The sequence below is a fragment of the Neomonachus schauinslandi genome, chromosome 12 (genome assembly GCF_002201575.2).
Source record: "Neomonachus schauinslandi chromosome 12, ASM220157v2, whole genome shotgun sequence".
NCBI classification, from domain to species: Eukaryota; Metazoa; Chordata; class Mammalia; order Carnivora; family Phocidae; genus Neomonachus; species Neomonachus schauinslandi.
Window position 1 is genome coordinate 67,053,790 of NC_058414.1, and position 20,961 is coordinate 67,074,750.

Sequence of the window (20,961 nt, forward strand, 5' to 3'; positions counted from 1 at the left end):
GAAAGATCTTCCACATTTTTATTCCATATATATTTTGCAAATTCATCAAATGCTATCATAAGAATACATTTTTTAAACTTTTTATTGACTATGTGTAGGGTCAAATTAATTTTCTGTAACAAACTTCTCACCTTTGTTAAAAGCTACTAATGCTAATTAGTATTGAGTTCTTGAAGATTCTCTTGAATTTTCTATGTAGATAATCATATTTTAAGTAAAAAATGCGATGTGTATGCTTTTCTTTTCAAATATTTTTATTCCCATTTTACCATGTGGATTAACACATGCAGTACAATGTTAAATAGACTCTAAAGGGAATGGTTATAAATGTCAACATTATGATGTGATGTTTTGCTTATATGACTTTTTTTTTAAAGATTTTATTTATTTATTTGACAGAGAGAGACACAGCGAGAGAGGGAACACAAGCAGGGGGAGTGGGAGAGGGAGAAGCAGGCTTCCTGCAGAGCAGGGAGCCCGATGTGGGACTCGATCCCAGGACCCTGGGATCATGACCTGAGCTGAAGGCAGTCGCTTAACCAACTGAGCCACCCAGGCGCCCTGCTTATATGACTTTTATCTAACTTTTTGACTCAGATAGTTAACAATTTTCAGACTTTATTCTTTTGTAATATAAATATTAAAGGCTATACCTTTTTCCAAGAGCTACTTATATTCTGTATGGTCTTATACATTATGTTTTCATTATTAGTACTAAATTGTTTCTAGTTATGACATATTCTGAATTTGTTAAACTATAAGTTACTTAGAATATTGTTTTAATTTACATAGATGGAGGATCTTTTCATTTAACTTTGGGTAAAAGTGATAAAAAGTTACACTCACAAATGCATAAATAGGGACATGAACTACATCGGGATATGGTGTTCAGATTTATACAGCCTATGCTGACTTTAAAACATTCTTGCACCTCACTATGGCAGTGGGCACATGTTCTTCCCTAGTGCAACCTTTTACTGAGTGTGTCTCTCTTTATGAGTCCCAGCCACATGATTCTATTTGAACACTTCATCATTCATTTCTTGAAACTCTTGACTCATGTCTGTGTGAATCTTATCCGAAAGACCTAGACATCCCTGAAAGATAATCCATAACCATATAACTTCACCCAGTGCAGCCACCGTGTAAGCCTAGAAGGACATTGCTCCGTTTTTAGTTCTCTCTTCATCACTGCCTCCTTGAGATACACTTCAAGGCATCAGCTGTGCATTGGAGACAGTGTTTATTGCATGTTAATTTTCATTTTGATGTGTCTGCTATAATAGGATTTCAAGTTCTTCCTATTACACCATAGCTGGGATCAAATGTCTGCTATTCTGATTTTATTCTTATTTGCCTTTCTATTAACTATAGAGCTTTCAAATCTAGCCCTTCCTATCTAGCATAGCTTACAGCACTTTCTGACTCTACCTATGCTAAATAAGCCATGGCTGAATTCAAACGGCTTTATTATATCCCTTTACCTCATAGTTTCTGCCCCAATATCTTCTCCTTTTTATCTAGTAGAACGCTTGGTAAAAAGGTGACAAGATCTTGTCACTATCTAGCAGTGATGGCAAATATGTTTCATTCTGGAAGTCAGTTCTGATCTCAATGTACTGGCCGCCAGCATTGTGCTGGAAAGAACTTAGCTGCTTCTGGACTGGGAAGGGCCAGGGGCCAGGGGTATGTGTGATTGATAGCAAAGAAGGAATGTACCAGGTATTTTTAAATCACTCCACAGTAATATTAGTTTACAGTTACACAAGATATACATCAGAACACATCAAAATAACTCAGATTTGCTGAGGACAGGATGTTTTCATCAATACACTGTATTACTTGCCTCCCATGTGCATCTTTCGATTCTACTGTCCATTTCCAAATTATACTTACTATATTGGCAAGAGTATGGGCTTCAGAGTTAAAATAGCAATCTTGCAAATTGCAGTCTTGGTTGTACCAATCACTAATAAGGTGAATTGAGATTCTAAAGAACCTTCTCTCACATGGATCATTCGGTCCTTTTATTGTCTCTTATATTCTAGGTGTTGCACTAGATGCCTTAACAGTCACTATCATAATCACTTGAAATGGCCTGAGAGCTAAATATTATGATTCTTGCCATAGAGCTGATAAAACTGAGTCTCTCACACTCATATTCTTACTTTACCCTGCTATAAACTATAATATTATAAACTATAGTACTTTGTAATCATTTTATATAGTAACCATTATATAATTTATACTTATTTCAGAATAGGGAATATCATCTTCTCATAAGAATTCACTTTTAAAAATCATTTATTCTCTAAACCATAGTAATAAAATGTAATAATTTCAAATATATATGTAATTTTTAGTAATACCATTGGTCTATCTTAATACAACTTTTCTCTTAGCAGTTTTCAATGACTTGCTAGTAGATTTCCTATTTGTTAAGATAATTAGTGATCATATGATTTTGTGATCATATCATTTCTTTAATGTAGAATGGGAGGCAGTTTTCCTTTTTCTATGACGTGATAATAAGCTATTTCAAAAGTAGAATTAGTATATCAGTCAGAGTCCAGTCAGGAAACAGACTAAAAGGACAGAGAACTTTTAGGAGAACTTCTTCCTGAGGGTGAGTCCAGATCTCTGCAAAGAGGGTATGGCTACGACAGAACATCCAGTATGCTGAGGCGAAAAAACTTGTCAGAGGCAGTGGGATGGAGAAGACATCTGCCTGAGAACATGGCTGGAACTATGTGACAGAAATGATCTCCCACACTGAGAGTATGGCTGGAATTGGTTTGTGCATGCCACTAGGCCCGCTTGCTGAGTAATAAAGGAAGAAGATCAGGACCTAGACATGAAGTGCCTTTTTAGGGCTAGTGCCTTGAAATGTCTCTCTGTCGGCTACAATGGACAGTCTAGCATTGTACTAACTGTCAAAGGGGAAATGTCTAATGGGTGTGGCTCAACAGGTTGTTGAAAAACTCCAGATTGTTGAAACACATTTGAAAATAGGTGTAATATGTTGATAACATATCAAGAGTGTTTTCACCTGAGTCTTTCACCTCTATTTTCCTTTTACATTTGAATGATCATAGTAGGGTTTTGCAAGACTTTCTCGTGAAAGAGATTTTATTCTAAATTTAGAAAATCTCTTCAAAGAACATTGCAATGAAATTTCTTGAGGTGTGAGTAACTTTAACAATGAGATAGATTCAAAACTTCAAGCCTATAATTTGAAGATACTTAGCTTGTTATATTTAAAAAGTGGGCACATTTGTTTCTGTGGGCTTTTACCTCAACTAAGTTTTCTATGCCTTTAGAAGCATGCTCTCTAAAACTGACAGGAATATGCATATTGACTGTCCCATTTTTTAATGATTTCCAGACAATAGATTGAGAACTGGAATGTTGCTTTTGATTGCTGAATGGATTTTTATTCCTAAGTCAAAAAAAAAAAAGGCGACATATGCCTTATACATCTTTGGAGTCTGCAACTTTTTCTTGAGAATGTTCTAAGGCCCAATTTTCAAGAGAACAAATTTAGAAATTGACACCTTTGATCATTAGGTATGATTAAGAATATTTAATACTCTCCCATCTACAAATAAGAAGGTAGTTAAAACACTAAACTTCAACCAATCTCGTCTGACCTTGCCAACCTCAAGAATTGTCTGCCTAACAATCAAATGTGGTAATGCATACCTACAATGGCTGGTTTCCAGAGGAATCCATCTGTCATCTTGTCACTGGCCCTTAAGAGTCTACTATCTAAGCATTATTCATTTAGCTCATGGATTGGACCCTTTTAAAATGTAGACATTTTAAGAATTGAAACACAAATCATCTATTTCCATTTTTTTTGGTATAAATGTAACTCAGGTATTTCCCTTATGGGAAACAAGGAGAAAGGATGAATTCACTGGCACCAAGGGAGGGCTGGCAAATAGGCACTGCACAATGGGTAAATGGTTTAAAAATTAGGGGAAGCAGGGTCCAAAAGACCAAAAACGACTTGACAAGTTTATCTGTGCTTGAGATAATTTTCCAAATTCCAACAGACTTCTACTAGTAATGGTGAAAATAATGACAGAGCCATTTATATTGCCCTAAAACTATGTTTAAAAATGTAGGGAAGTGAGCACAGTAGAAAATTAAAGATATTATTATTTTTTCCTAAGATTGCTTAAACCATCTAGGTTTAGTGGATGTGCTCTGTGCTTGCTTTATTTAATGTCTGCTGTAATGCTCCCATCTCTCTGAGGGCCTGTGCTTTTACTTTAAAGAGATAGAAAGGCTTTGAGTATTTTCTAGTTCTTTAGAAGAAATACGGGATTTTTGTTGTCTACTCAGTTCTTCTGTTGAAGCCAATGTTCCCCTTGTTTATGTGTCTTTGTTTTGTTATTTTAATTTAATCATCTTGGGGAGACACAAGGGAGAAGGCTAGAAGTGACTGGCTAGAGATTAAAGACAAAAAAGAGATGGTAAAGGGAAATGTAAATGTAATGTGATGCTGACCGTTAGCCAGCTGGTTCTGCCATGTTCTTTACTGTTCAGCCACTTTTAACCACACTCCACCTTTTAGATCCGCCAGCACTTAGGCCATTTCACTCATTGGCACCCTGGACACCCTGGGCCATTGCTCCACAGCCAAACCTGCGTCCCCTCTCCAGCATTTACCTATTCTCTGCTTATTCCCTTAAAACCCCAAGGTCACAATCAACAAGTTCATTATCGGGCTATACTAGAAGATATCTACGCCTCTTTCCCTGGCCCCAAGTCATACATTTATATAGCTTTTGGAATCAATACTTATTTTGATTAAAAAAAAGATTTTTGATGGAAGTAGATGGTATGTTATAAATACATGAAGTAGGACACAGCTGTCCTAGGTCAAGCGGAGGCTGCAAATACCCATTGCTTCTGTGTTCAGATTGTCTTAGTCAGCATCTTATAATGTGTAAACACATGGGGAAAATGCCCTGGGTGATTTAAACAGGGTAAGTTATTCTCCAGAGTCGTAATTACAAAACTCAGTTGGAGAACATATTTTTGAAGTTTTTTTTTTTTTAAACTCAGATTGCCGTTTTTCTGGGGATGGATATTTAATGCATTTGTTGTTAGCTGTAGGAAACTCGCTAACCTCAGGGGGAAGAATCCTTAAAATAGCCAAGATTTTTGGAAACTAGATAGAGAAGAAAGCAGACTTGATTGCTCAATATAAGACTAAATAAAAAAAGGATGTTATCAGCAATTAACTACAAAGCTTGATTCTAAAGAAAAAAAAAGGAATCAAAGTGGAAACATTTTTAAAGAGATGAAAACACCACTGGCAGCTCCACAGGGTATGGAATTTCTAAGAGGCCATAATCAATTCACATTTCTTATATCTAGGCAATATTCAGCTTTCAGTTATTTTACGGGGATGTGGATGATACAACTGCTGAGAACATACTTAAACACTGGAATAAGCCAGAATGAACCCAGAGCTTTTATCCCTCTCTTTTTCCTCTTTTCCCCCTCATTGTGCTTTGCAAATAAGTTACCATAAGCCAAAAATGAAACTGAAACATCACAATGCAAGGCTTCATTAAAAACCACACGAAATCCAATTCCTTGCAGTAATCACGACAAGACTTACGATTAACTGTTAAGTCACTCAAAAAAGGATGACCTAAAAGGAAATAAATGTGCTGGGTAACAGTGTTGGGGGAGAAAATGACAAGTAAATAAACAAGCAGTCTTTTTGCATTTGAGTTATAGATGTTGGAAAGAAAAGAATGCTTGTGTTAGAAAGAACCAATTTTTCTTAAAAAAATTGGGGAAGTCTCCTGTTTAACAGAGTCTACACAAGGTCTTCTACCAATGCATTTCCACATAACCTCAGACAGAGTAAGGAAAAATGGGGATGCCCAATTACTTAGTGGGGCCAAGCATGTATCGGAGAAAAGTATACAGAGGATGAAGATTTGTGTCAGGTATCAGGAAAAAGGAAAATACCACAAGCTCTCCCTAGAAATTGGCTGAATGTCCTTAGATACATGATGGTTTTAGGGTAGGAATTGTTTCATAGGTCTGCAATCAGACTCTTCCAGGCTAATTTATAATAACAAAAATGTTATCACCTTAGGATTTCTCCATGTTGCAGGGCCTACTCAGGTTTTTCCATCTGTCAATATGAAGACATAGTTCTAAAAGCATAATTGCATAACTATGGTTAAGAGATCCAGAAAAAGTGTGGAAATTTAGGGGCATATGCCACAAATAATGGTTGTTTGTTTCTTCATTGTATTTTTTTCAAATGTCAAAATGGTAATAGAAAATCATTATATTTACTAAACTCTTAACAAGCAGAAACTACAGAAATCAATTGTTTTCCAGTTCATCCTTTCTAGTCTCCCATCCTTACTCTTGCCTTGCAATCCAGAAATGAGCCACATCTTAGTGCTTACAACTTAGGGGTGAGATCATGTACTCTTCCTCGCCCATCTCGATGAATGTTAAAGCATTCTACCCCCTTTCAATGAAATGAGAGGACTCTTCAGGATATAAGCCATTCTGCCTTGTGGACTGACATCCAGGCTTTACAGCAGATGATTCCAGCTGTCAAATATGATGGTTTTGAAGTTATGGAGTGGAGAAAATTTAGGCCCTGCCTTTCCACTGCAATTCATTAATGCTATTGAGCATGGAATGCCTGGCAGATTTACAGGTGGCAGAAATAAGAGATTAATTGTTTTACTTTATTTATGCCTGGAATGTAACTGAGGACTAAGTAATTTGATTCCCATCAGTAATCTGTTTCCTTTTGTCATTTCCCAACACCTGTCATTCTGTTAATTTATCCTTCTGCTTATAAATGTTAGGTACTTGAAGGAAAAGCTTCTATTTTTTTTTTTTTCCATTCACTTGTGATGAGCTAGTAATTTGGGAAACTTTCTTCTTTCCATTTGATTTCCCCTTAGCAGGAAGCAAAAGACACATTCTAAAAGACTGCAGCCTAGTACAGGAATTGTGTTTTTCTCTCCTTCATTACATAAGATAAAGAGATGGGTATGGGTAAAAGGACATGGAAGTAAAGGAAAAAAACCCTAATAAACAACAGTGACTACTAACAAAACCTTACCTCCTTTACCATTTACTGCAGGTTTAGTTTCATTCAAAATCTAGTAGCAAGGATTGTTAGATGTGAAAAGATATTTCTGTCCCTATTTTTCTTCTTCTTTTCCTTATTTCAAAGGAGGTTATTTTTCTGATTTTCTCTCTCTCTTTTTTTCTATCTTTGATCAGTAGCATTTAAATATCAAAATACCAGAGAATGCCAATCACTATGTCTGCCAAACATTTCTACTCTAATCCTGCACCAGGTTCATAACGAATGTTCTCTCCCATAGCCCTGGAAGGATCATCCTCTATATACAACATGACCCTGCTCAGTTGGTCACTACTATGTAGTGCTGTGTATCTGTCTCTCTTCAATGGCAAAACTACCTCTATTACCAGTCTCCTACTCAGACCTCAACAGTCTTTCTAGGTGGATGAAATGCCTGACTAAAAGAAAGTCCTCTGTCTTCTATCCAAATCTTCATGTATAGTTCATGGTGAGTGTAATTTCCTGTCTTTGAGTGTTGCTTTTTTCCCTGTAAATAATAATAGTAATAAGAGTAATAAATATAAGTTCAGTATCATATAGTATCAAATAGTTTTCTTATTAAATGTAAATATTCTATATTAAATACTAGTAAGTTTTTGACATATTGAGAGTTGTTGCCCTAAATTCTGGCCAAGGTCAAATAGAGAGCGCTAAAAATAAGCAACAGAACTTGAAGAGAGATTTAGTCTACCTCTCTGCCTATTCCTTCCTTTTCATCCCCTCAGTAACTACCAAGTTTAGGGTTTGATTTTTTTTTTTTTCAGTTTTCACAAGTGGCACATGATTACGTTCTTGGTGTAAAAAAATAAAAACGTAGAGACACACTGAATAATCTAGTTTTCTCCCCTTAAAGGGCCTTCCTTTCCTCCCTCAGTCTAATCTCACTTCTTCCCCAGAGGAGGGGACTCTTGTCCACAGTTAGGTAGCCACCTCCGCCATAGAATGTCTGTGGGTGATGGGAACGTTCCACATCTGATCCAATATTTCAAACATCCTTAGTATGGTTAAGGACCTGAATGTGTAATTCTACTTAATTTGAATTAATTTCAACTTATATGTGTATGAACCTGTGAGTAGGTGCTCCCATTTTATTTATTTTTTATTTTTTTGATGATTTTTTTAAATTTTTATTTTATTTTATTATGTTAGTCACCATACAGTACATCATTAGTTTTTGATGTAGTGATCCATGATTCATTGTTTTCATATAACACCCAGTGCTCCATGCAGTATGTGCCCTCCTTAATACCCATCACCGAGCTAACCCATTCCCCTTACCCCCCTCCCCTCTAAAACCCTCAATTTGTTTCTCAGAGTCCATAGTCTCTCGTGGTTCGTCTCTCCCTCTGATTTCCCCCTCTTCATTTTTCCCTTCCTTCTGCTAATGTCCTCCATGCTATTCCTTATGTTCCACAAGTAAGTGAAACCATATGATGACTTTCTCTGCTTGACTTATTTCACTTAGCATAATCTCCTCCAGGTCCATCCATGTTGATGCAAAAGTTGAGTATTCATCTTTTCTGATGGCTGAGTAATATTCCATTGTATATGTGGACCACATCTTCTTTATCCATTCGTCTGTTGAAGGACATCTCGGCTCTTTCCACAATTTGGCTATTGCAGACATTGCTGCTATGAACATTGGGGTGCATATGGCCCTTCTTTTCACTACATCTGTGTCTTTGGGGTAAATACCCAGTAGTGCAATTGCTGGGTCATAGGGTGGCACCTCCACACTGTTTTCCAAAGTGGCTGTACCAACTTGCATTCCCACCAACAGTGTAAGAGGGTTCCCCTTTCTCCACAACCTCTCCAGCATTCGTTTTTTTCTTGCCTTGTCAATTTTTGCCATTCTAACTGGTGTAAGGTGGTATCTCAATGTGGTTTTGATTTGAATTTCCCTGATGGCTAATGATGATAAACATTTTTTCATGTGTCTGTTAGCCATTTGTATATCTTCTTTTGAGAAGTGTCTGTTCATGTCTTCTGCCCATTTTTTTGACTTGATTATTTGTTTTTTGGGTGTTAAGTTTGAGAAGTTCTTTATAGATCTTGAAAATCAGCGCTTTTAGATGGCACAGTTTCTTCATCTGTCCCCATGGCTATGGCAATAGACTCCTCAGTTTCCCTGTACCTAGGCTCATTTTCCTCTTCACTAATGTGGGCCTTACACACATGTGATCATATTTCCCTGTTGCAAATCCTTCCGTGACTCCCCTTTCCCCATGATTGTACTTTAAACCTATTTGCATGATATACACAATTCATTATGATCTGGCCTTTATTCTCCTACTCTTCTTTACATTCATAAAACATGTCACGCTTTCACATGCCGCCCCCTCCGTCCAGGTCTCTCCTTATGTGTCTAAAAAATTTCATCGAGTCTCAGGTAATACCTCTTAATATATTTTGTCCCTAAATACTTTCCCAGTAGCTATAGATGCTTTGCATCTCTGTACCCCTGAGATGCAACACAGAAAGCCAGTAGGTACTACATAAATGCTGAGTCTATTCTCCCATTCTCTGATAGCATGGAGAACAGATACTTTGCTTTCATGTAAAACCCTGTATAGTGTCACTGAGGGAAGAAAAGAAATCCAGAAGGAAGCAATTTTGCTACAGTGTAAATTTCACAGGGGCAAAAATTAATCTTTTTTATTCACAAACACTCTAAAGTCTTAGAACAATGCTTGGCACAGAGGAAGAGTATAATAAATATGTATAAATGAATAAATTATCAAATTATAATTTCATATTTTTCGTGGTTATCCTTTTTGACCATTCTCAGTCTGTCAAGCAGCTTCCAAAGGTTAAAATAATTTTTGTGAATTTATAAAATACAGAATTAAAATCAGCCATGAATCCCCAAATCTGCCCACTCTTTTACTGTTGCTGCTTTTCTCAGGCAAAGAAAGTCACTGCTTTAGGAGAAACAAATAAACAAATCACCCAAATATCAACTCATTGAGATGGAATCCCGAGTAATACTTGTTTCTAAAGCACCTGTTCCCCACACCTACAACCTCATTCCTGCTAAAGCCCACGTAACACTGTCATTCTTCACTACTCTTCCATTTTCATATAATCAGCAAATGTAATTAAAGCTCATTTTTTACTCATTAGTAAGTACTCAATTACTTTGTTTACCATTAAACTCAGTGCCTTCCAATGCATAAGTTCACTGATATGTTAACTGATTGGAGGCTTATCCAGTGGGCTCCATTAATATTAATCTGTGGTTAACTTTTGCTTAACCTAAAAATCCATTGCCTGTCTACAGGATCGTGTTCATATCCAAACCAATTTGTATTAATTTTGGAAGTCAAATATCAGGGGGTATCATGTCAAAATGGTTAATAAAACCTTACTATAAAACATCTATTGTATTCTGTTCATAGTCACATCTTCAATTGGATAATGATATTAAGTAAAAGAATATCTATTAAGTATAACTTTGCCACATTACTGGCTTATTGCTCTTGATTTCATTACCCACTCTCCAGATACTTGGATATATCATCTTAATATTTTTTGTGCTATTTTGATTGAATTACCATTTATATCAATAGGTATCTATCTTTTTAAGGTACATGTGGTTTGGATTTTTTTAAATAAATGACTCAGTATTTTAGTCAGCCTTATTCTTTAAGACACAAGTCAAATAGTTGTGCCAGTGTGGATATTATTTATCCAAAGTTTTGTATCAATTTTGTCATCAGTATCTAATTTTTTAAACTTGAAGTACTTTCCACTTGTCCATTTGTATTTTCCTCTCCTATTGGACATAGTGAAGACACCAATGCACTGTTTGAGATACTTAAAGAATGCTAGCTGAAAGTTTTCATTGTGATATTATTTAGGACATCATTTTTACTGGGGCATCTGGGTGGCTCAGTCAGTTAAGCGTCCAACTCTTGGTTTCAGCTCAGGTCATGATCTCATGGGTCGTGAGATGGAGCCCTGTGTTGGGCTCCACCCTCAGTGGGGAGTCTGCTTGAGATTCTCTCCCTCTGCCCCTCCCCCCACGCATGCACACTCTCTCTTTCTCTCTCTCAAATAGTAAATAAATCTTTAAAAAAATCTTTAAAAAAACAGCATATCATTTTTATTAGAACAGTTTATAACCTGATAACAAAACACTTTAATTTCAATGTTGGATTTTACCCCCTGAAAATTTTTCTTTCTAGTATATGAAAAGAGCTTGTTCTTTTTTGTTCCCCATATTCACTATACCCATATTCACTATAGGTTTGTCTTCAGAGATACACCCAGATTAGACTTTCTTAAGCTCATCTTAAATCTTTCCTATTTTGTTGATGCTTGTCATTTCCAAAAGAAACTACAGACATTTTAATTATAACATCATAATACAGTCTCATTCATTAGTGAAGATTAATATCCTTTCTCAATACTCAATGTCCGTTATTTTTTAATTATCTCAAATGTAGATTGTACCCAGAGTTTCTCATTAGAACAAATTCATATTTTCTTTATCATTGTTTTGCAGTTCATTGAGAGCTTACCAGTGATGAATATAGGAGTGTACTTAGTTTCTAAGAGCTGTTCTGAAGGTTGAGATTGGATAGGAGTCTTACTATTTTTTTTAAGATTTTATTTATTTGACAGAGAGAGAGCACAGCAGGGGGAGCAGGAGGGGGAGAAGCAGGCTCCCTACTGAGCAGGGAGTCTGATGGGGGGCTTGATCCCAGGACCCTGGGATCATGACCTGAGCTGAAGGCAGACACTTACCTGACTCAGCCACCCAGGTGCCCCGGAGTCTTATTATCTTATAACATGTTATTTGTGGAACTCTCCTTTAATTTGATCCTGGTACTTTCAGTTGAAATCCTTTGAGGCATTAAGGGAAATTCTTCTTATTCCTTTATTTCCTTAGATGGACTTAATATCCACCAAAAAAAAAGTTTTTATTAAAATACAAAACTAGGGGAGGGGTACCTGGGTGGCTCAGCAGGTAAAGCATCTGCTTTTGGCTCTGGTCCTGATCCCGGGGTCCTGGAATGGAGCCCCATGTTGAACTCCCTGCTCAGTGGAGAGCCTGTTTCTCCCTCTCCCTCTGCTGCTCCTCCTGCTTGTGTTCCCTCTCTCTCTCTCTCTATCTCTGTTAAATGAATAAATAAAAAACTCTTTAGAAAAATAAAAATAAAATACAAAACTTGGGGAATCTGGGTTGTGCCATTTGATTCCAAGAGAGTATAACAAGCCAAAATGTAGATTTGTTACAGAATTCCTCTCTTCATGGATATGATGAAGAAATTGCCTCTAAAACTCAACCGTCTAACATGTGATGTTCACATTAATAAAATAAAAATTGGTGTATAAAGTAACAGAGGTAGGAAATGAGTTATAAGTAAGAAACGAAAATCCTTTGAAATTGTACAACCCAAGGGTGAACAATATTAACATTTTTCATAGTTCCTGGTATCCCTTAATGCATTTATATCCATTTCGTCATTTATTCAACAAGTATTTATCGTGTACTTCTAAGATCTAGCCATGATTCTAAGCCTAGAGATGTGGAGAAAATATTAAACCTCTACTTGATGCAGCTAATCTTGGTGCGGGAGATTGCAAACAAAGAAATACACAGCAAAATTTCAGGTATGCCTAAGTTCTGTGAGGGAAAATAAAGCAGGGTAAGGGGATAAGGAATGACTGGAAGTGGAATCTATTCCAGGTAGGGTAATCAGGGAAAGCCTCTCTGGGGAGGAGGCTTTGGAGCAGAGCCCTCCACTGAGGGCAGAGACATCAGTTATCTAGAGGATAAACAGATCAGGAAGAGGGTTCCACGGCAGGAATGTATGTGGCAAATCTGAAGGACTGTATCAGGCCTTGTGTAAGGGATAGCAGTGACATTGGATTGGTAGGAGGGCAGGTACCTCATAGGCCAAGGTACAGAGTAGAGTTTTTATTATGAGTGTGATTGAAGCCTTTGAAGTTTTGAGCAGGGAAGTGATGTGATTTGCTTTACATTTTTTAAAAAGATCACTCTGGAGAGTGTGGAAAGAAGAGATTATAGGCACAAGTGGATACAGGGAGATTCACACCATTTCAAAATGCTGCATAAAGATGATTAGAATAAATCTGAGATTTTTTTTTCACTTAACAGTATATCATGGGCCATTTAAATGTCATGTGGACCCGGTTAGGCTTGGCCAGGATTCCTCAACAGTGACACCATCGACATTTTTGGCCAAACAGTTCTCTGTATGGGGGGCTGTCCTGTGCATCACAGGATGTTTGGCAGCATCCTTGGCCTCTACCCACTAGATGCTTGTGGCTTTCCCTTCGCAGTTGTGACAACCAAAAATGCCTCCACACATGGCCAGATATCTCTAGTAGGGCCAAAATCACCCCTGATTGAGCACTGCTGGGATACACAATACTGTAGTAACAAAGCCCTCCAAATTTCCGTAGTTTAACAACATGCACTTATTTCTCACTCAAAATCGGCAGGAGTCCAGTGGTTCTCAAGGGGAGCTTCCTTCTAAGCTGTGGGATCCAGGTTTCTACATGGGATATCATGTAGAAACACTACTACCTAGTTTTCAGGTAACCTTTACAGGGAAGAGAGAACTGTATCTCAATGCTTCTGTGCCAGAGTGACTCAGGTCACTTTTGCTCAAAGTCTGTTGGATAAAACTCCTAACACAACTTCTTTTAACTGCAAAGCGGTTAGGGAAAGTTGGGGAGCATGTGGATATTTGGTGACCATTAAATATTTCTGCTTCACGTCTAGGCACCAGATTTCACTGGTCTAGAGAAATTCTGGAATTCTACTGGCAAGTACTATGGAATTCTTTACCCTAGGAATGTGGGGAGTCTGGTGATTAGGCTCCAAAGTTGTTCTTGAATCTGAGGGTTCAGGCTCCACTTATCACGAGGGAGTTTTTGTTTCATTTTGTTGTTGTTGTTGTTGTTTCTCCTTTCTGTCCTTCTTGGGCGCATTTAAAATGCGTCTTAGGTTTTGCTCTCCTTGGTGGCTGCACAGCTTTTTCAGTCTAATTTCTGACCTTGGAGAACTGTGGAGCCAAGGGTTGTTTTAAGCACTGAACAGTCACAGACTTTTAAAGGCAAAAATTTATGGTTTTTTGGCAGTATGACTCTCTCATAGTCTTAAAAGGCTTCCTATCTTTCCAATTATTCTCATTTCCATGTGCCAATAAGCTCATGTATAATTCTTTTCTAGACATAGCCCTTCCATCTGTTGTATTTCTTTCCTTTCTTGCCTTCAAAGGTCTTTCTCAATTTAATGGTATATAATGTGAGTTTAGAAAGTGGAAAGGTCATACCTATTAGTTTCAATATTTATATTTATTTGCATTATTCTAAAAATAGGCATGAGGTTTCTGAGTCAGGGACGCATTATTACTCATATCAATAGCTGCATTAGTTCATTTTGTCTCAATTTTTTCCCCTTTCTTGGGTCATGTGATGAAAGCCAGATAGATGTGACCTTACATGTACCTGGCTCTCTACTCTAAATGAGGAACCCCTAAAATATGAATCTGAGCATTTATATAAGAGGACAAATGTTTCTCTTCTCCTGTGAGAGGGAAAGTAATCTTTACTCCCTTGTGTAAACAAATTCTTCTTGGAAAGAGAAGGCAAACCTCCTTGGTTCTTACCCTCTGGAATGTACGGAAACATCCAGAGGTATGGGAATAGGATTAGGCAGTCTTTCCCAGTTTACAACCCCCATAATATCTCTGTGGCCCCAGGTTGCATTCCCCTTTGATACACAACACGTACCTTTAGGGAGGTGAATCTCAAATCCTCCCTGAGGTAGATCGTTTATGCAGTTATCTTTGTACTTCCAAGGCTTTTCCTTAACCCAAGTTGCAGTAAAATATGTTTCAAAAACTTTAACATGAAAATATTCACTTTCTGACAATGCCCTTAACCTAATTTTAGCCCTGAAATTTTGCAATCTGCTGATATGTTCTACTGAGCATTTTTCACACATAGTCCTTTTTTGCAACATAACCAAAATAATAGCTTTTTATTGAAAGGACAATTCAGTTACAAATGTCAAAAGCTATTTATATTTTCCAAGACATAATAGGAGAAAAGGTTTGTGGTATGATAGTTTAAACTTCTAAAGGGTTATTATATTTCCACTGTGTATTATGCCATACTGGTGGTATTAATGTAGAAAATCTTGATAAATGTACTCTAGTTATGGCATCATTTACTATATTAATTTTATGGTCATGGTTATGTTGGATTAACAAGAAAGTCCAGTATCTCTACATTTTCAGATAAATCCTTTCTATCTCAGGGAAAGTTTGTGTATATGCTTAATGTACATTGTCTGATTATTAAAATTATTCAGTTGCTTTTTGAATAGCTTTGAATAGGTATTCCACATTGACTGAACTTATTAATAAAAAAGTATTCTGTAATCTTTTCTATAAAATGTTTGTTATCACATCTGAAACATGATTTATACGGTTATATCTAAGAGAAAAGCTTTATTTCCTCATATCATATTTGATAAGATTTTCCCTGAGTGTGAATTCTTTGATATATAATAAGTTTTGATTTATTGTTGAACACATGCACACTTTCAAATGTTCACAACATCTCATTCCTATTTTAGTTCTTTTTTTCATGAGTGCTTGCATTTTGGTTCTTGAATTCATGGGCATTATCACAGATATGACTGAACTCCTCTGGGCCTGGAGCCTACCACCCCCCCTCTTCTCATATTCAGGATCATCCTGCACTGTGAGGAGCATTTTGTTGAGGGTGTGTGGCACTTCATCGTGTACAGCCAAGCTCCTTCCTCTGCCCACCTCTTGTGTACCATACAAGCTGAAGTGTTTCCACACTTGCTGATCAACAAATCTGAGGAACAGGCTCATGTAGGCCCTCTAATTGGCCCCAGAGCTATTTGGACAGGAAGTTATGAGATCTGTGGTACAAGGAGCATGTTTAAGCAGGAATGCCATAGGGCTTTGGCTGGGTCCTTCTTTTGGTTCTGGACTTAGTGACCTGTGAAGAGATATGGTTTAAAGAGGGCCAAAATGGGCCTTTCAAATTGTGACACTCAAGAAAGCAATACCAGTCTCATAGGTCTAAAGAGACTGGTGTGAGTGTTCTGATAAATAGTGACATGGAACTTTTTGCTGAAGACATTCCCACATTTAATGCTTATATCACTTTTCTTCCCTGTGTGCAGTCTCTTATATAAAGTGACATGTGTGTTCAAATGAATCATTATATTCATAAAGTTTCTCTGTATGCAATAAAATTGAGGACTGACTGCTGGCAGATTTTTCCATATACATCTTACATTCATAAGGTTTCTCCAATGTGTATTTGCTAATTTGAAGTCAGATGGGATTTCAAATGGAAAATTCTCAAGACTTTGGGAATGGGTCAAAAAGGTATTGAGGGGCCCGAGAAACCAAAGGGAATAGTGACATACCACAGAGATAATAATTGTGGGAGGAAGCTGTCAACTCTAGGACTGAGGAACCACAGGCAGAAGCTGAGGATACAGATAATGAGTTAGAAACATGGAGGAGAAGCCTGACACATTTGGGAAGGAGACACTTTGGCTGCTGCTGACATATCTGATGGACTGTGATCAAGCCGGTCCTGGGAATGCCAAAAGAAATCAAGGACTGTGAACTAACTATTGCTTCTAAGATGAAGAACCATGGCTGGCATGATGCTGACAGGAATAGGGAGCATTTAGAATGGAGCACATCTCTTTTCCATCCTCATGCTTTAAAGCGTCCTTCTAATTAAAGTTCCCCCTGTTGGTGGAGGTTGTAGCTCCAGCATCAAATAGCAAAGTGTAATGTAAACAGCCTGTCAAAAGCTATCTGGCCAGTCCTCCAGCCACACCCAAGGAAGAATGGTAGTTTTGGTCTCTGATGTTGACAGATTAAGTACCCAATAGTATCAATAAAAGGATCAGATGAGGGGAAGTCCATTTTTTGACCCATGCAGAGTAGTCTCATGGACATTTTTTATGTGTCCATGGATAAGACTGACAGGAATAGAACACGCTGTCATTTCCATCTGATATTTGAAACTGTCCTCTACAGTGAATGCCCGCTCATGAACATTAACATGGATATGAAGATCTTCATACTCTGTGCACATTGCAAAAGTTCATTTGCACATCTCTTCTCCAGATCTTCTTCTCACCAATATTCCAATTTTTCCCATGTCCCTCTTGATCCAGTCAAACCATTAGCCACTGCCAGTGCTTCAGGAGCTATCTCTTGGTCCAGACAAACTGGAAAATGAAATGTATGAAATTCTTCTCTTGGGATAAGTTCTCTTCAGTACTATTTTTCAAGAACATTCCTGAATAGAACAGTGATGCTATAAAAGGCCACTCCCTGTTGGTTCCAGGAATATAGTGCAGAACCATCTATAAAAGTCTGAGGTTTTTTTTTTTCTCCTCAGTCAACTTGTCAATGGAATTTTCCATGAAGAAATAGATGTAGCATGGAGAAGAGGCAATGCAGGAGGAATTGTCAAAAAAAATAATTTTCTGTGTAAGAGAAACATGGAGTAATGCTTTGATTCCCAATTCCCAATCCCTGTGTATCTGCACTGCATTTCTCTTATTGGAAATTGCCAGAACTGTTCATAATATTCCCATTTTTCTCAGACACAGTAAGCATTGTTAGATCAGATGTGTGAATAGGCTCAAGTAGCAGACTGGCTTGCCTTAGAACCTGGGCCACCTCCAGGCTCCTCTAAAAACTTTTAACTGTATGGGTTTCCATAAATTAGTAAGAATAGCACACTCCAAAGTGGTATATATTGTCTCAAGAATTCAGAGACCTCCAGCCACTGTACTTGTTTTTTAAAAGTAAAAAGTGAAAATGAAGTATCTTTCACTTTGGAGAGAATGTCACAACAACTAGGTCCCAGAAACATGACTGCAGTGATTAGCCCTTGAATTGTGATAGGATTTATCTCTCTCATCTTTTGGCTTCCTGTGTATCTTATTAAATCGTCCAAGACAACCCCTGCTTCCTGCTCATCTGGTCCAGTTTTCATGATGTCATCAAGGTAGTGGAAGAAATGTCCTATTCTGTAGGATTTCACTGTGATGCAAACCTAACCAGACTGGAGTTTGGTAGAGAAATGGAGAGTTAACTGGGTTCTAAACAACTTTCAGCTATGTTAGGTAAAAGCTGACTCCTCTTCATGTTTTTTCACAATTGTTAAAGAGGGAAAAAAAGCAATTGTCCTGTCAATAGCTGTATACCAGCTATTGGTATACCCGCGCCCCTCAGCAAAAGCATGCTGAGCCTCTCGACATTCACTTGCTCTGGTCTGGCCGCGGGTGCAAGTGCGACGAAGACCAGGACCACAACAGCTGTGGGCCCACCTGTGGGCAGGGCAGCCCGTGGCAGGGAGGGGCCGAGACCTCTTCCTGCACAACTTCAGCGCGCGGCTGTGGGAGCAGCTCGCCCGCTTTCCTGTCTTGCAGTGGACAGACTTGGACTCGCTCTTCCCGTGGGAAGGGGCCACGCCGCGCCTGCGCCACCTCGCCATGGCCTCGTGCCACCGCTGTGACTCCGTGGGGGTTTCCACCTCCCCTTCCGCGGTACTTCCACACCACCTCCACCGGCCTTGCCCGCTGCTTGCCCAGGATGACCGACCAGCAGCTCGTCAGTTCCAGCCTCCAAACACTGACAGTAACTTCGCATTACTTGTAGAAACGGGATCAAGGAAGAAATGGAGGCTTTTCTGGAAAAGTTCTAGCAGAGTGGCAGAAGTGAGGATTTGTAACTCATGTACAATATATGTTTAAATCAGTGGATTAAATGTCAGGGGACGGAAAAGTGAAGTTGACACGTTTGGAAATGAGAAACCCATCGTGGTTACGAAGCGGAGGCAGCATTCGGTGAACCCCAACATGGACGTCCTCATCAGCCCTTCTTTATTCCCAGCTGTGAAGTCCACAGTCCCGGACTGCGCCAGCCTGCCTTACTCGCTCGCGGGCAGCCTCCTCTGCCTCTGACAGAATGTTGGCCGTACTCGATTTAAACTCTGGTATATCCGGTTTCTAGCAGAAGTCAACTACTTGTCGGTGTACTATTCATCATCTTAAAAAAAGAAAAAGAAAAAGCAGAAGGCACTAGGGGAGGTATATTCTGGACTACTGTGGGGAGAGCGCAGGAATATGATGCACTGTCGCCTGGGGGGCCTCCCCAGCAAGGAGTCTGGCTCTGCCCCAGGAAGCCTTAGGGCCTCCGAGGCCCAGTCGGGCTGTGAGGAGCCAGGGCACCAGAAGAAACTGGTAAACGTTTCTCAGACATCAGCGTGCACACACCTGGAACTCCCTCGTGTCACTTGTCCTACTGCCCTCAGTGGCTTCATGCATCCCCACCATCCAGATTCTGGAAGAAGAATGCAGAGAAACTGGCTCATACCAGGTATCAGAGGCTTTGATAATTTGTTCCGTAAAGATAGTTTCTAAACTAGCAGCTGAAATTGGTGGAAACACCTGATTAAGTTTATGGCAGTGCATAGTTATCTGTGGAGATGCACCTGCTTTCTGCTGGTGGCTCTTACCTCCAGTTTCCCTAGGTTGTTTGGTAGAGGGGGAGGAGGTTCTATGGGAGTCCACCTGATCCTGCCTTTCATAATAATAGCCCCTATTCCATGAGGTAGGGAGCCGGTGTCTGCCAGTTAAGTAGATCTACTTAAACTATGCATCTGGGAAATGGGAATATAATCACAGGATGGGTCCTTGGGCCCACGGAGTTCATTGTGATACAGACTTGAATGAAAACGCCGTTTATCAAATTATCACTATATGCTCATTTTGACTTGCAGAATATTGTGGCATTTTGGGGCCTTCAAGAATGAATACCAATTCTGAGCCTGCATTTAGTACATTTTTAAAGGCCTGGCTCTCTCGTCTTTCCCACATACCAGTCACCAAAGAAAATGGTGGTAAGTACCTTCGGGAAGAGTAGGAGAAAAATTTACAGTATGTGTGGCAGTTATTTAGGGTCCTTCCTCCAGGGGAACTAGCCTCCCCATCAATCAAGCACTTTGGGTCTGTGAACTCTTGAATCTGTAAGTACTGGCTAAGCAGCTATGACTTCAGTTGTGGTTTCACAAGTCTGTTTGGTCACCAGACCTATTTTTTTCCCCTGTTATATAAAGTAATGTCTTAGCCGGGCTCTCTAACAAAATACCTGGGTAGTTTATAAACAAAAGAAACTTATTTCTCACAGTTGTGGAGGCTGGAAATCTTAGATCAGGGTGCCAGATACTTAGGTTCTGGTAAAGACCCTTTTCCAGTACACTTCTCATTGTGTCCTCACATGGTGGGAGGAGCGAGGGAGCTTTCTTGGGCCTTTTTTATAAGGGCATTAATGTCATTCATGAGGGTTTCAGCCAAAGGCCCTACCTTCTAATATCACCACATTGGGCATTAGGATTTCAACATACGAATTTTGGAGAGACACATTCAGACTGTAACTAGTAATATTTAGTAAGCTGCTCCTATATTTTATTTCTAAAGACACTATGATTGGTTAGACACTAGTCAAAAACTAAAAACCAAAAAACCCACATTCTTAACATTCAGGTTATGATTTCATGCTTATGTCCTATTACAGTAATTACCACTACCTTCTCATTGGAAGTTAAGCAGTGCCAATTGTCCATTAATATTCTAGGAATCCTTTTTTTTTTTTTTTTTTTTTTTTTTAAAAAAAAATTTTAAAAACCCAAAATTTTCCTTTTTTTTTTTAAAACTTTTTTGGTGCAGAAAAATCCCCCCCCACAAGTTTTTTTAA

The 20,961-nt window shown here is 38.6% G+C and overlaps 1 pseudogene; it reads left to right on the forward strand.

Annotated features, from left to right (window-relative positions):
* The first annotated feature begins 16,692 nt into the window (after window positions 1-16,692).
* On the forward strand, window positions 16,693-18,910 carry LOC110588944 (annotated as a pseudogene).
* The last annotated feature ends 2,051 nt before the right edge of the window (window positions 18,911-20,961 follow it).